The sequence below is a fragment of the Miscanthus floridulus genome, chromosome 7, assembly GCF_019320115.1.
Source record: "Miscanthus floridulus cultivar M001 chromosome 7, ASM1932011v1, whole genome shotgun sequence".
NCBI lineage: Eukaryota > Viridiplantae > Streptophyta > Magnoliopsida > Poales > Poaceae > Miscanthus > Miscanthus floridulus.
In genome coordinates this window covers 13,672,746-13,687,702 of record NC_089586.1, presented here as the reverse complement: position 1 = coordinate 13,687,702, position 14,957 = coordinate 13,672,746, and the positions used below count along the sequence as shown (strand labels likewise).

Here is a 14,957-nt window from a genome sequence, read left to right as displayed (position 1 = left end):
GAATTATTTTTTGTTGGAATAATTAGCCGAGACGGACAACTTAAGACGACCGCCTCCGTAAATTGATTTACGGAGGCGGACGCTTAGAACGACCGCCTCCGAAAATAACCGATTAACGGAGGCGGATGTCTTAAGTTGCCCACCTCGGTTAATGGATTAACGGAGGGGGCGCCTAATGCTGCCCACCTCCGTTAAGTATTAACCGAGGTGGTCGCTCGGCCGACGGCCCTGCCACCGATTAGCGGAGGCGGCCGCCCAGCCCGCCCGCCTCGGTTAATCAAAACCCATCGCCTCGCAAAATCATTTGTGTAATAGTGGCCGCCGCCCACCCCGAGCGCCCGATAGTAGGCGGCAGCCAGGCGCCCAGGCCAACCTCCGGCAGTCCTACTCGGCTGCTCCGCCTACCAGCCACCGGCTCCACCTTTGAGCTGCCGACGGGGGCGCTCGCTGGTTGGGGGAACGACCGGAGGCCCACCACCGGTCAAGGGAAGGGACTGGATCTCCCTTCGCCCTCCATGGATCCACCACCGAAGGTCCTCAATTGCTGTCGTCGAGGGTGGTCGTCGTGGTGGGGGAGGGCCGCCGCGGGCACCGTCGTAGTGGGGGAGGGCCGCCGCAACCGTTGTCATGGTGGGTGTCTGGGTGAGGATCACCGTGCCGCCGGTTGGGGATGATGTTGGGAACTATCTTACACTGCTGCAAAAATCGGTTATTCGGTTCGGAACCGAAACCGAACCGAAAGAACCGAGAACCGAATTGGCATGTTCCAGTTTTTTTGAGAACCGATTGGTTCCAGTTTCTCAGGAACCGAATTTCTTAGGTAACCAAGGAACCGAACCCAAACTGAACCAAAGAACTGAATGCCTAGGCTGACTAGTAGAGATATAAAAGTTAGGATTAGGGAGGCTGTGGCTAATAAATAGGGTAGGCGGTTTTTTACAAGAGACTGTCTCTGTAAATTAATTTACAGATATGAGATATTGTATATATTGGACTGTAGTCTCTGTAGATGGATCAACCATCTCTTAATAATAAATTTCAGTATGTATTTTTAGATAAAGAAAAGTTAGACCGCTTCTGTAAATAAAATAATATGTCTCAAAAACTGTTTCTGTACTGGTTAATATCAAAATATGTTGTTGGCCTAGTTTTAGACGTTCACAGGGCTAGCTATTCATATGGTAAGTAAGCGTCTGTATATATATTTTTTTATGGAACAGGAGGGGTTGAACCCCTACTCGAAATTTTATTGAATTTTAGAACAAAAGGGGGTACAAAGTTGAACTCACGAAACAAAAAAGGTCATAAAAAAATAAGGAAAATTACGCAAATGTTTCTAGCCATAAGTCAATCCTAGGAGGATAAGCTGTCTTTGTCCGTGGCATAACTAGAGCAAATTCTCTCTTGAAGACCGATTTACAGTGTTGAACCGAATGAGGGATGCCTTTGAAGATAACATCATTGTGCATCATCCAAATTGACCAGCACATTGTAAACGTTGACCGGCGTCTGTATATATATGCCTGTACCATATTATTCGAAGAATTTTCAAGTGTAAAAGTTGCCCATGTATCTTCTCCAAATATATATTTCTTTTTTTTAAAAAAATAGTGAATTTGAAAAGGTACTGTCGAAACACAAAATAACGAACATGCAAAGTAAACCATTCGGCCTCCCTAGAATTGATTTTGCAAGCATGATATCCAGTCCCGACATGTTAATTTCTCGAGATTTTTATACAGGAACTTACGGATGCTGTTTTAGTTTTACACAAGGACCTTCTACAATTAAGTCGAGGAACAAGAGAAAAATGAAGCAGAACGTACGTACATTACATGCTGTCTGTAAGAAAACAACCCTACGTACAGGTACAAGAAATACATCATCAAAATTAAAGGCTAAATAATGAACAAAAAAATCTATCAGAAATGAGCAACAGTGAAAGCAAGCAAGCAAGGAAGAAGAAGTGAGGAAGCAGCAGGAGGAAGGCTAGGTAGCGGCTGGGTTTCTTAGCGTCCAGAGGAACTCCTCGACCTGGTAGTTTGTGTCGGCGGAGAAGACCCTGAGGCACATGGGGGCGGGTTCACGTTGAGCAGCGACAGGATGGACGACGGCAGCGACCAGATGCCGTCGCCGCAGATGAGCCCCGACGCGACGGCCGGCGCGAACACACCCGGTCCGACTTGCTCCACAGGTACAGCACGATGCTCCCCACGCACATGTCGATGGTGAAGAAGGAGCCCAGGAAGAAAGGCACCGCCATGCCCAGCGCGCTGGGGATGTAGTCCTGCACCCACCACCGCCGCGCCTTGGCCACCTCCTTGAGCGCGCAGATGGCGACGGTGAGGAGGAAGAAGGCGAGGCAGAAGCGGAGGCAGTACTTGGGCAGCTGGTTCCACCCGTTCACCCCCAGCAGCGCGATGCCCCGGTAGATCTTGGCGTACGGCGCCGGGTACCCTTCCTCCAGCCCGACGTCGTACGCCTTGTAGAAGATCCAGAACACGACGGGGCTGATGATGCAGCCGAGCCCGGTCCCCATGACCTGGCTCACGAACATGGACCGCGGCGAGGTCAGCGTCAGGTACCCCGTCTTGAAGTCCTGGATGAGGTCGGAGGCGGTGGACACGATGCCCATCATGAGCCCGCACGCCGCGAGCCCCGCCACCACGCCGCCGTCTTCCAAGCCCACGCTGGCGCCGAAGATGAAGATGGCCAGCTTGCCGTAGCTGCTGGAGAGGGACCAGTCCGTGAGCCCCGTCCCGTAGGCGTTGCAGAAGGCGAAGACCGGCGCCACCACGTACGCCCACACCACGTGCTTCGGCTGCAGCTGCAGCTGCCGGAAGATGTGTGGGATCGCCACCACCGAGATCGCCGCCAGGAGCACGTACGCCCCCGCGGCGATCGACGTCGGGATCTGGTCCTTGAGGAACACCTATTATTCCATTCATTATATAGCAGGTCACCAGTCAGTCAGGCATATCATCATATCATCGAACAGCCAGCGTGCATGCATTGCCAATTGCCAATGCCGACCGACCTGCGTGCGGCGGCGGTCGTCGAAGCTGAGCGCCTGGCGCTCGGTGACGTCGACGCCGGCGAATGGCTTGGCGGCGGCCTCTGCTGGGCGAGTGCGCTTGAGGTACATGTCGTAGGAGGTGCGGACGAGGATGGACAGGAAGTTGAACAGCCCATCGCCGATGATCATGGCGATGGATCCGTGGCAGCTCGGCGTCGTACCAGAGCCCGCGCTTGCTCTCAATGTAGGGCCACATGAGCCCCCAGCTCACGACGGATCTGAGCAGCAGCGAGAAGTTGATGATGTAGGGGCAGATCATCCCGACGCCGACGTAGGTCGCCGAGAAGTCGAAGAAGAAGCGGCGGCGGTAGGCCTCCATGCCGAAGGCCGGGAAGGAGCTGAACCCGCACCCGGGCCCTGCCGAGTAGAACCACTGGAAGAGCGACCAGAGGAAGCTCCCCGCGAAGGACTTGAAGAGGATGGACACCTGCTGCTTCGCCTGGATGGCGCCCTGCGGCGTGTGGAAGCTGTTGATGAGGTGCGCGGTCGCCGACCCACTCGGGTACGTCAGCTTGTAGCTGATGATCATGATCTTGCGGAGCGGCACGATGGAGAAGAGCCCCACACGAAGCTGACGACGAAGAGGAAGGCGATGATCCGCCCCAGCGACGGTTCCTCGACGTTGATGCTCGTCTTGGCCTCGTCTAACCCCTCCGCGATCTTCTTGCTCATGCCCAGGATGTAGGTGCCGAAGCCGCCGGAGAAGGCGATGCTGGAGCAGGAGATGACGCAGGTCTGCACCACCGTGTTCTCCTGCCGCGTGAAGGGCTTCGGGAACACGCCGCACCGCTCCAGCGCGGACGTCCACGTCTTCATGTGGAAGAAGGCGAGGAGCCCCGCCGACATGTCGAGCAACGGCACTCCCGGAGGTGAGGTTGAGTTTCATCACGATGAAGCTCAGGAACAGGCCCAGCGCCGAGCTCACCAGTCACCACCACGGACCGCACCGTGATCTGCTCCGACCACGCCGGCAGACGCTCCCCCTCGAACGCCTTCTCCGTCGACAGCGCCTCACGCGCCGCCGCCTCCGACCCCTCCATTGTTATGGATCGGTCGTGTTCGTAGTATAATCGTAGCGCTAGCTCCTGCTAGCCACTGCTACGACGACGTCGACAATGGTGGCGCGGTGGCGGGCAATGCAACGGATCGATCGATGGGTCGATTCCCCTGCTAGCTGGCCGGTGCCTTGGACGATGACACGCGCCACGGCCGGCCGGACGGACGGACCGGACGATCGAAGAAAGCGGAGGAGGAGAGAATGCATGCAAAAGGAGCGCTAGCTAGCTAGATAGGTGGGTGATATGCAATTGGCTAGTGGCCGTAAAGAAAGTGCGAGCTGAGTATTTGTGCTCTCCTTTTTTTCATTCCCAGCTGATAACAAAGTGCTAGGAGTAACATAAATAATTGTTGGGATAATAATTGCTGAAGAAAATCTTTTTTTACAGGCTATATAATTATCGGGAACAGCAGCGATACTCCAGGCTGGATCTGCAGCTGCCCCTTCTTACTCCATCTGGAATTAATTCTGGATTGTTTTTTTATTTTTATTTTTGTGGTCATTGTTATGGATCAGGCCGGCCCTCTGCTGGCTGCTACCAGGCACAAGAACCAGATGCCGGAGCGATATATGGTGTAGCTGCGGGCTGGCGCCGCCACCGGTCTGCCAGAGCTCAACGCGCTCCATGCATATAGATGGGCGACATCGACGACAGCGGCGGCCATGAACGACAGCTCCTCATCGCTTCCTCCTCTGGGCGGTGTCGGTGACCCCCTCCATCTCCACCAACGACCTAGACAGCAGCTGGTTGCGCGGTAGGCGCCATTCTGATGTTGACGATTAATTGCTAATCAGTGATTAGGTGTTCATGTAATTGGGTTAATTAAGATCCTGTCTAAGTAGGTGTTCGTGTAATTAGGTGTTCATTGCTAACCATATGTTGTGATGGTGGTAATAGGGATTTGCTACGGTACTTCCAGACAACTGTGATATCGATTAGCACATATTAATAGAAGACACGGGAAAAAATCATTTATTGGATCTAATATACACGTGTGATCAAACGACTTACCTATTTGACATGTGGATAACATCTAAAGTTTCTTTCCTCTAACATGTTTGTTTTGTAAAAAAAAATCAAACGTGATTTGTTTGTAACACTAGTACAAGTGCACGTGTGACAAGCATGTGTTTATGAAAATAATTTCATATGCCACGTCGTCCTCTTTCTTCTCATAATTAGCGTTCACTTGACTTCTTCATCCTTGATCGACTCCAAATCATCCCCACCAACCTCTACCAACTCGTGCAGCAAGGTATTCCATTTAAAAGAAGATAAGTACATAGATATTAGAGTTAATTGGATCTGTGCCATTATAATTCTCACGTTTTTGAAGCACGCCATTACTATTCTTCTAACTACGCCAGTGCCATTATAATTCCACGGTTGTTTGAGACACGCCGCTACATACACCCGACGCCGTCTTGGACCCACTGTTAGGCGTACAGGAGGGAGCTATATTTTCGTATGGATCATTTTGCCCTCCCGTGAAAGGATAAGGGTACCGACGCCCGCCTTGTCTGTTCGTTCTCCATCCCCGTTCCCCACTCCCTTCCCCAATCCCTAACCCTAGAACTGAGCGGCGGCAATCTTCTTCACCGGCGGCTAGGCGCTTGGCGGCGGTGCACTGGATCTCGGCGAAGTGGGCATCCTCGATCCATGAAGGTCAACATCGTTGCGCCCCCGGTCTAGTAGGGTTGCAGCGGCCATGAAGAGCGGTGACATGCCGCCTGCGCTGTCGACGGCGACGCCGGAAGACGCTGACCCCGGATCCAGGTATGTTCTCGCGATGTGGAACGCTAACTCGTGGTTGACTGTGGTGTGGGCTAACTCGGGACGATTATGCGCTATAAGTAGGTTTGAAAGTAGTCTTTTTCGCTGTTCATTGTTCCAATTCAGCTTTTACTGTTATCGTTCTCATTTTGTTGTGCTAGGATTTCTATGTTTTTGTTAGAGATCAAAGTTGAAGCCTTTATGACGAAAGACAGTGATGGGAAAAAATCGTACTGTAAGAGAAAGGTTGTTAAATGGGCTGTGGAGGTAGGCACGATTACATTTGATTTGCTGCTTTCTAGCCTATCTAATGAGGTCAGTTGGAGCTTTAATCAGAAGGCCACAGTTTGGTTTTTTGACAAGACCGTGGGTGAGGATGTAATGATTGTGAATGAAGTGCAGTTCCAAAACTTGTTTGAAATGTATAAGTCAGATATGCATTGCCAAGTCATCTTAGTTTTGGTGAAAAAAATTGTGTTGGAACAACATGAGTTTGATGATTTAGAACCCTTGTGTGTTGTTCTACCTGACTTAGATCCACACCTACCACATCCCACTGGTCCAGAACCGCAGCTTGATCCACCAATGCAGCCGGAACCACAACAACGTAATCATCCAGAACCATAGGCTGATCCATCAATGCAGCCTAATTCATCAATGCAGCCCACTACTACAGAGCCTAAACAATCCAAAGGTGTTGTTGATGAAGTGCCTGACATCATTGATAATGAAGAAGAGCATGTTGGTGTCAATGACGAGCATATGTACATTTCAATTGCACCTGCACAGCCATCTATGAATGCTACTGCTGATTCATCTGTGCCTACTAATGATGCCAATGAATATGCTGCTGCTCAGAGGACAGTAAATGTGACTACCTAACAAACAATGTATCAGAGAGCTTCAACAGTCAGGTGAAGGACATGAAAGGGCTGCTCATACATGAGTTAGTTGATGGGCTCAGGGAGATGGTGATGGAGAAGAGGTTTCTTAGGAGAAAGGTTGGTAGGGAAATGACTGAAGGCATTTTGCCAAGTGTTATAAAGGAGCTGAACCTAATTAGCAAGCACTTGAAGATAGTCAAAGTTGCAGTAAGTGATGATGATTTTGCTGAGGTAACCCTGATTGATGAATGGAACAACACCAAAAGGCACATTGTGGACCTTGTCAACCATAAGTGCAGCTGCAGGGTATGGCAGATCATAGGAAAACCTTGTAGGCATGCACTGGCTTGGATCTTGTCCAACAAAGGCTTGCAAATAAAGGATTTTGTGCAAGAATACTACTCTATTGACAGGTTCAGAGTAGCATATGCAGACAGCGTTCCACCCATGCCTGATAGGGCTGACTGGCCTAAGGTGGAACTAGGATACATACTGTACCCACCTCGACAGAGGAGAGCAGCAAGCAGACCTAGAGTGGTCAGGATCAGAGTATGGAACAAAGGGCAAATAGAAAGAAAGTGAAATGCAGAAGGTGTAAAGGCTTTGGGCACTTTGAGAAGACCTACAAATTTGCTAAACCAATAGAAGATGATGATGGTGTTGATGAGGCATCTACAGAGGCAACACTTAAAAGGTACATCTCTTAGTCCTGATTTGCTTGTGAATATACATAGGCAAGGAATGTTTAACTGATAGGCATCTGTTACAGGGTGAGAGAAGAAGATGAAGGGTCGAGCAAGACACCAAAAAAGAAGAAGCAGAAGACAAGTGCAAACAAGCAGGAATCAAAGAAGAAGAAGACTCCTGTAAAGAAGAAGCTAAAGAAGGCTACAAGTGCTCCTGAAGCAAGAGTGGTGAGAAGCCTCAAGAGTTGGCTCAGCGTGGAGTAGAAGATGTGTTTTATGTGTTTTTGCTGGTCTAAGACACCTGATGTGTGCTTTTGTTACTCTTAAGTAGGATTGGCTGCTCATAGATGAGTTTGGGAACTATGCACCTGGAATGGTGTCCTCTGTATGGATGTTAAGTAGGATGTTTCAGAACTATGCATCTGTAATGGTCGAATGTTGCCATGTTTACTTCTGGAATGTTGCATCTGTAATGGATGTGAAGATGAAAATATTCAGGTCAGATAAATGCATGTTCTAGGAACTAATATTTTATCTCTGCTTGACATGTTGCCATGTTTCTGTTAGTTAGTATTGCGCTTGTAATTAGATAGGACTGCATGTTTTGCTTTCTGTTCTGCATGCACGAGCACTGAATTTGTGGTCGCCGTGCACATAGGAGGTACAAGGCCATCATCTGTTGCAGCCTGTAGTGGTTTTCATAACTCAGAACTTGCAGCTCATTTCCCTCACCGAGTCACTTCTCAGGTGGTCAAAATTTTATTCATATGCTCGATCCATACTAGAGCTCACAAACTTCAGATGCTTTGAAGCCCTTAGCAAAGTGAAAAGATTTCAAACTATCTGGGTATTGAAATTGATGGATTTGAGGCAGATTCATAAACAAACTAAACAAAAGCATGGCAAACACAAGTGCTTCGGTTCAGATAATAGCCAACTACATTCAAGGTCAACCGAAATACATTCAGTTTAACACACTGCCAACTAAACTGACAACTAACCTACACCTAACTAATGTGACAAGTAAACACTGCTCGAGATTTTCCCTTAGCAATGTCTTCTTTGATTTCTTCCTTGGCTTCCATGAGCTTCAACATCACTTCACCAAGTTGGCCCTTCATCTCAGACACCTGGAGCTTCAACTGACACATCTGGAGTTTCAGGTCGCCATTGACCTCTTCTGCAATGGTTTCTGCAACTGATTTCTCTTCTTTTGTAGGACCCGGATTTAGCAGCTTAGGGTGATTGCAACGCAAGTATTCCAGATAGGGTTCCTCATACCAGTAGTATGGACAACTGTTGTTATTCTACTTGAACAAACAATCTTTCTCAATCCGACAAGAAAAACAGAAAAACAGATAACCGTTTGTTTGCCAGGTACTTATGATCTTTCCGGCCGTCGTTTATATGCCATGTACTGTAGCGATTAGGGTTTGTTTAAATTCAAGGTGTAAAGTTTGGGGGTGTCACATGGGGGTGTCGTATGGTGTGTTCGGATACTAATAAAAAACAAATTACAGAATCCGTCAGTAATCCGCGAGACGAATTTATTAAGCCTAATTAATCCGTCATTAGCATATGTGCACTGTAGCACCATATTGTCAAATCATGGACAAATTAGGCTTAAAAGATTCGTCTCGCAAATTAGTCGTAAACTGTGCAATTAGTTATTTTTTAGTCTATATTTAATACTCTATGCATGTATCAAATATTCGATGTAATAGTGAGTAAACTTTAGGAGAGGAACTAAACAAAGCCTTAATCACTCTACTCGCCCCCGCCGCCCCTACGCCCACATGCAGAAAATCTCAGATCGCCTACAAAATCCAAATTGGGATCAACTTTTATATTCAGTGGTCAGCTATAAAATAAGTTATTCTGTAGCCACCTCTATTTACGATAATTTTATATACTACGATAATGTTAATACATATTTATGATAGTTGGGTTACTATAACACATGGGGATATTTACCATAACGTTATAGTAAACCACTTAGCAAGGAGTTACTATAATCTCGTAAATTAACATAGTAATTATCGTAACTCAAAGTGACTACAGAATAAATTATTTTGTAGCCAGCTACAAGGTATTCCTAAAAAGCTTCTATCAAAAAAAATATTCCTAAAAAGCGTGGAGAAACAACCTAAACACCATGCTTATTGCTCGACTAAATTTTGGTAATATTGTAAGCATGACATGTAGGGTCCATATGCCATTGTTTTTTTCTTCAAAAGAAATACAGTCATGTGGGATCTTGTTTTTAGATAAAATCATAAAAAAAATATTATAGTAAAAACATATTACAAATCGGATATATGGTTAAATAAAGAAGTATATGCATCGTAGGCCTTTGAACTTGTCTCATGGTGCCACTTAGGTCCACAAACTCTCTAATCGTACTTCTGGCACCCTAATGTTGTTTAAGTATGCCACTTAGGTCCATAACTCATCGGATCAAGGTTTTTGCCAACGTGGCGAGGACAGAGCGCACGTGAGCCGCGCGTGAGCCTGGTTTGGGTGGTCACACGAACCGGGGCTTGAACAGTGGCACCTCGGACGGCGACGTGGCCTTGGTTAGGACCTGCAGCACCTGCGGCATGGTGGGCCGGTCACCCGGGTTGGGACTGCTACACGCCAGCACGAGCAGCAGCAGACGTCTGGCCTCATCGTGGTCAAACTCATCGGCACCGAGGCTCTGGTCCACGGCGCCGAGCAGCACCGAATGTGAACACGTCCGATAGCAGCGGGCACCGAGGGTCGCCGGCGCGGAGCGTAAGCTGCCCTGTGACCACCTCCAGCACGAGCGCACCGAATGCGAACACGTCCGTCTCCCGCGACGCCTTGTGGCCGACGGAGTACTCGGGCGCGATGAAGCCGCACGTGCCGGCGACGTGCAGGTCGGTGAAGGCCTCGCGGTCGTCGTCGAGCACTTGCGCCAGGCTGAAGTCGCCCAGCTGCGCGCGGAAGGACGCGTCCAGCAGCACGTTGTTGGCCTTGACGTCGCGGTGCAGCACCATGCGGGTGTACTCGTGGTGCACGTAGTGAAGCCCCGCCGCGACGTCGCCCACGATGGCGTACCGCCTCACCCAGCTCAGCACGGGCCACCGCTGCTCGTGGACGCCGCGCGCGAACAAGTGCTGGTCCAGGTTGCCGTTGGGCATGTACTCATACACTAGCAGCAGTTGCCCTTTCTTGTAGCACCAACCTGACAGAAATGCAAGCGATGCAGTGCTCACCAGATCAGATTGGAAAAAGAACAAGACGCATCTCATCGTCCAGTGGACATCACTGCACGTTCACTCTAACAACTATAACCTACTCTATCGTACGCGAACCCCCTGGGCATCCCGAGGAGGTTGCTGGACTGCTCCTCTAGCCGCTCCTGCCTCCTCTCCATGGACCACCTCGCGCGCAGCTTCCTGGCGAGGAAGAAGGCGGCGACGCCGACCACGACGACAATCACCGGCACGACGACGGTGACGATGACGACCCACGTCGTGCTCTTCTTCTCCGGGATGACCTTGATCGACAGCGTCCAGTCGAGGATGCAGTTGAGCTCGAAGTCGGTGCCGGTGGACGCGGTGAAGCCGATGTACGCCTTCTCCGGGACGTGCTCGCTGAGGTCCAGCGGCGAGTCCAGCACCGGGGACGCCGGCTTCGGCTCGCCCCGGACGCCCATGTACACGGACACGTGTCGCGCCGTCATACTCGACCCATGTCGTGTAGTTGGTGGGGTTGCTGCTATTCGTGGCGATGCGGAACGTCGTCAGGTTCGCCGTCTTGACAGACACGACAGAGCCGACGTTGAGGCCGACGTGGTTGTCACTGGGATCGTAGTCCTACTTCATGGTGTCGAACTCGACGGCCACAAGCGGTTCCTCACCAGGGTTGGGTTGGCCTCGAGCGTGGCGTTGGTGAGGCCGAGGTAGCCGCCGTAGCTGCCGGGGGGAGGCTCGTCGCGGGACGGCGCGACGATGAAGGTGAGCCCCTCGCCGGGCCGCGGCGACGAGTCCGAGAGGTGGAACATGTTGATGGAGAAGGTGTTGTTGAACGACACGACCTGGACGCGTGGGGCCGTGGCACTGCCACTGCCATTGTCGACGCGGCGCCACATGGTGAAGCCGCGATGGAGGAGCACGGAGCCGGACTTGTTGACCATGATGTCCTGGTAGATGTCAACGTTGCTGGTGTCCGGGGAGACCTGGATCGCGCCCTGGTAGATGCGGGCCTCCCTGCTGAACGCCAGCTCTTTTGCTCCCGCGAGTTGCCCTCCTGGAACGACGTGTAGTTGTAGGTCTCCACCTCCAGCGCCGGCAGCGGCTGCAGCTGCCCGTGCCCTGGCTCCTGAGCGCGGTAGATGACGGCGCAGAGGCAGAACAGCGAGAAGACGAGGAGGCAGCCTAGTAGAGGTGACATAGCAGAGCGACCACGTCCACGTCCATGTCCACGTCCGCCGCCGCATGCAGCAGGCACCATGACCACTCACGCGCGGCTCACGTGCGCTCTGTCCCTGCCACATCGGCAAAAACCTTGATCCGATGAGTTATGGACCTAAGTGGCATACTTAAACAATATTAGGGTGCCAGAAGTATGATTAGAGAGTTTGTGGACCTAAGTGGCACCACGAGACAAGTTCAAGGGCCTACGATGCATATACCTCTTAAATAAATAAAAGCATTTGAAGCATTATCTAAAAGTTTCAAACTCCTTGCACGCAAGCATTTTGGGAGCATCTTCAAGAGTGCTCCATGTCCCTTCGCTATCCATGTTTTTTTTGGGTGGGGTGGGGGGGGGGGGGGGGGAGGAGAAAAACTCATCTCCAAGAGTTCTCCGTATCCCTTTCCCATCTTTCCGCACTTAGCAAACCGGTCTCCTCCGTGCGCAAAAATACGTGGAGAGAAATTGTGCGTATCGGCCCTTCCCCGTGCCGCCTCCTTCTTCCCGCGCTCAACCACGACTCCTTCCCGCGCGTCGTCTCCTTCGCGCCATAGCCCAGGTTCCGTAGACGCGGGCGCAGCTCCTGCACGACGCGGGCTCACTCGCCTCGGTCATCAACATCGGCGCCAGCGGCAGATCGCGTGCTGGCGCCGCCGCGCGCGCCGCTCAAGAACTTTGGCATCATGGACCACCTCGACTTCGACGCGTACGGTGGCGGCGGGCACCACGCCGGCGGGGGCTTCGGTGGCGGCGTGTCCCTCACGCTGGGCCTGCTGCCACGACGGCGGCGGCGTCAACATCTTGTTCGGCGCGCCGCCGGATTCATGGCATGCATGCACTCGATCGCGCGCGCGCCCTTTCGGCCAGCAGCGCTGTGTATGTACGCACCGGATTTGTTTGGCTTGTTGCTTTGCCAGGATCATGCCGCTCTCGTTCTCGATGGCCGCCGCCACCATAGTTGCCGGCTTGGCCCCGAGCTAGCTAGCTAGCTACCGTAGTTCGCACACCGTAGTTCACAATTGATCGTCAAGACATAAACACATCTACAGCCAATATCAAGCCAAAGGCTGGCACTATACGTGCAAATCGGGGGCGGTGCAAAGGGTTTTCCGGTGCGGCGGAAGAGGTCACCCAAAAAAAAAAGAAGCCGCCAAAAAAAATTTATTGTGGGACTAAAATTTGATTTTTTGAAGTTAAATATGGGGTACTTTTGGAGATAGCTTTCTTTTTTTTCTCGCAATACCCTTTTAGGAGTTGACGAGCATGGAGTTTTTAGGAGGAAAATATGGGGCACTATTGGTGATGCTCTACTGGTAGCAGGCAACGTTTTTTGCTACTCCATATTTTGGCACTAGCCATATTTGGCTCCTTCAAAAAACAAATATCAATTTTTATGCCACATTTTTTTTTTATCACGGCTTCATTTTGACTTGGCACTATAAGATTTCTCAGGAAGTGTGAATGAATATTAGTATTTGGGACGGAGGGAGTACATATTCCGTCTCATCTCTATTATTTGGCACCGTGCTTCCGTATAGTGCAAGCGGCTTGAATTCTTTTTTTGCTGCCTGTGTACACTGCAGTAAGCACCATTGTTCTGTTTCTGGAAATTAGCATGCATAGAATGCTGCTCGGCTAAGTAAGCATCAGCAGACAGACAGTCTAGCAATACTCTGGCTTCGTAAAGCGATCCGGTCGCCCCCGAAAAGAAAACGCAACCCGACCGCTCCAAAACACCAGGCTGCCTAGCACTGCACACCCTGTTATGATCTGTGAGTCGTAATATTGTTCGTCGACATAGGACCTTGTTTCTGGCATCGATTGAAAGTGTTGGATTGGACCAGTCATTTCCTGCTTGGGTCTGTCAAAGCTGGAGAAGCAATCCGAATTCCGAACACCATGCTTGACCAAATTTTGGCAATATCTATAAGTATGACAATAGTGATTGGTGTGCAGTTGGCCATTCAAAGCCTATGCACAACAATGGACGGTTTCAAAGCCTGCCATGCATGTTTTCACGGTCGCTCCTTACTGAATTCACAAGTCAACGCATGCATGTTTCGAGGATGCACCGTTTGCACGGATATGGCAAGCTTCCTCGTTTATGGTAATTCTTCCTCCAAATTACTTTTTATTAAAGCACGTGGAAAGTGGATTCGTCCAGGAGGTACATTGTTTACTAGAATCTATGCTGCCTCGTTTTATTAGTTACGATAATCTATTTACTATACTTGCAAATTGTTTACTAGAATCTATGTTTTTCTACCCTTACTAGTTACAGTAATGATTACTAGATTTTTGCAGTAATCTGTACTAGACTTTTACATAATATATTACTAGATTTATCATAAAATAGTTATAATATTTCAATTGGTTCAAGATGACTTGTACTTTTGAGTAAGTTGCTATAATGTCATACTAAGTTACGACATTTCAAATATCGTATGACCATAATTAAATAGGAAGTTACCACAATTTGATGTCAATCAATTTCGAATAACTAGTTACTACAACTCGAGGCGGAATTATCATAAGATAGTTATGATATATATTTAAATTGTCTCAAAATGTAATCAGGCTGAGAAGGTATCATATTTGAGACAATTTCACTTTGCCAAATTGGCTCGGTTACAATTGACAGTATCATTTTGGTAGCTGCAATATATCATGGCAATACTAAATCCTACATATATGCCATCCATGCAAGTGATTCAACCAATAATATGGCACGAACACAATATTGAAAAATGATATTTGCTTCACTTGCACATTCCATTTGGCACTGCAACACAACCAGTCTTTTTCAGGTGCTCGCAGCACAAGCAAAAAGTTTTGTCCAACACCATCAGTACCTCGCTCGCCATAGCTCCATCATCCAAGAGAATGATAGTGTCGTGAAGGGTAAGTAATAGAAAAAATCAAGCTGAGAAAATAATTACTTACCAACAAAAATTGGGAATTAGCAGATGAAGAATATGGTTTAATACTCATGGATAAATTAAGCTGGCCTTGAACACGGTAAGTGAGAAGGGGAATTACC

At 49.5% G+C, this 14,957-nt stretch overlaps 2 pseudogenes; both read right to left on the bottom strand.

Annotated features, from left to right (window-relative positions):
• Positions 1–694: 694 nt before the first annotated feature.
• On the bottom strand, positions 695–5,036 carry LOC136462613 (probable metal-nicotianamine transporter YSL8; annotated as a pseudogene).
• A 4,890-nt stretch (positions 5,037–9,926) lies between these two features.
• On the bottom strand, positions 9,927–11,956 carry LOC136465096 (probable L-type lectin-domain containing receptor kinase S.5; annotated as a pseudogene).
• Between the last annotated feature and the right edge of the window lie 3,001 nt (positions 11,957–14,957).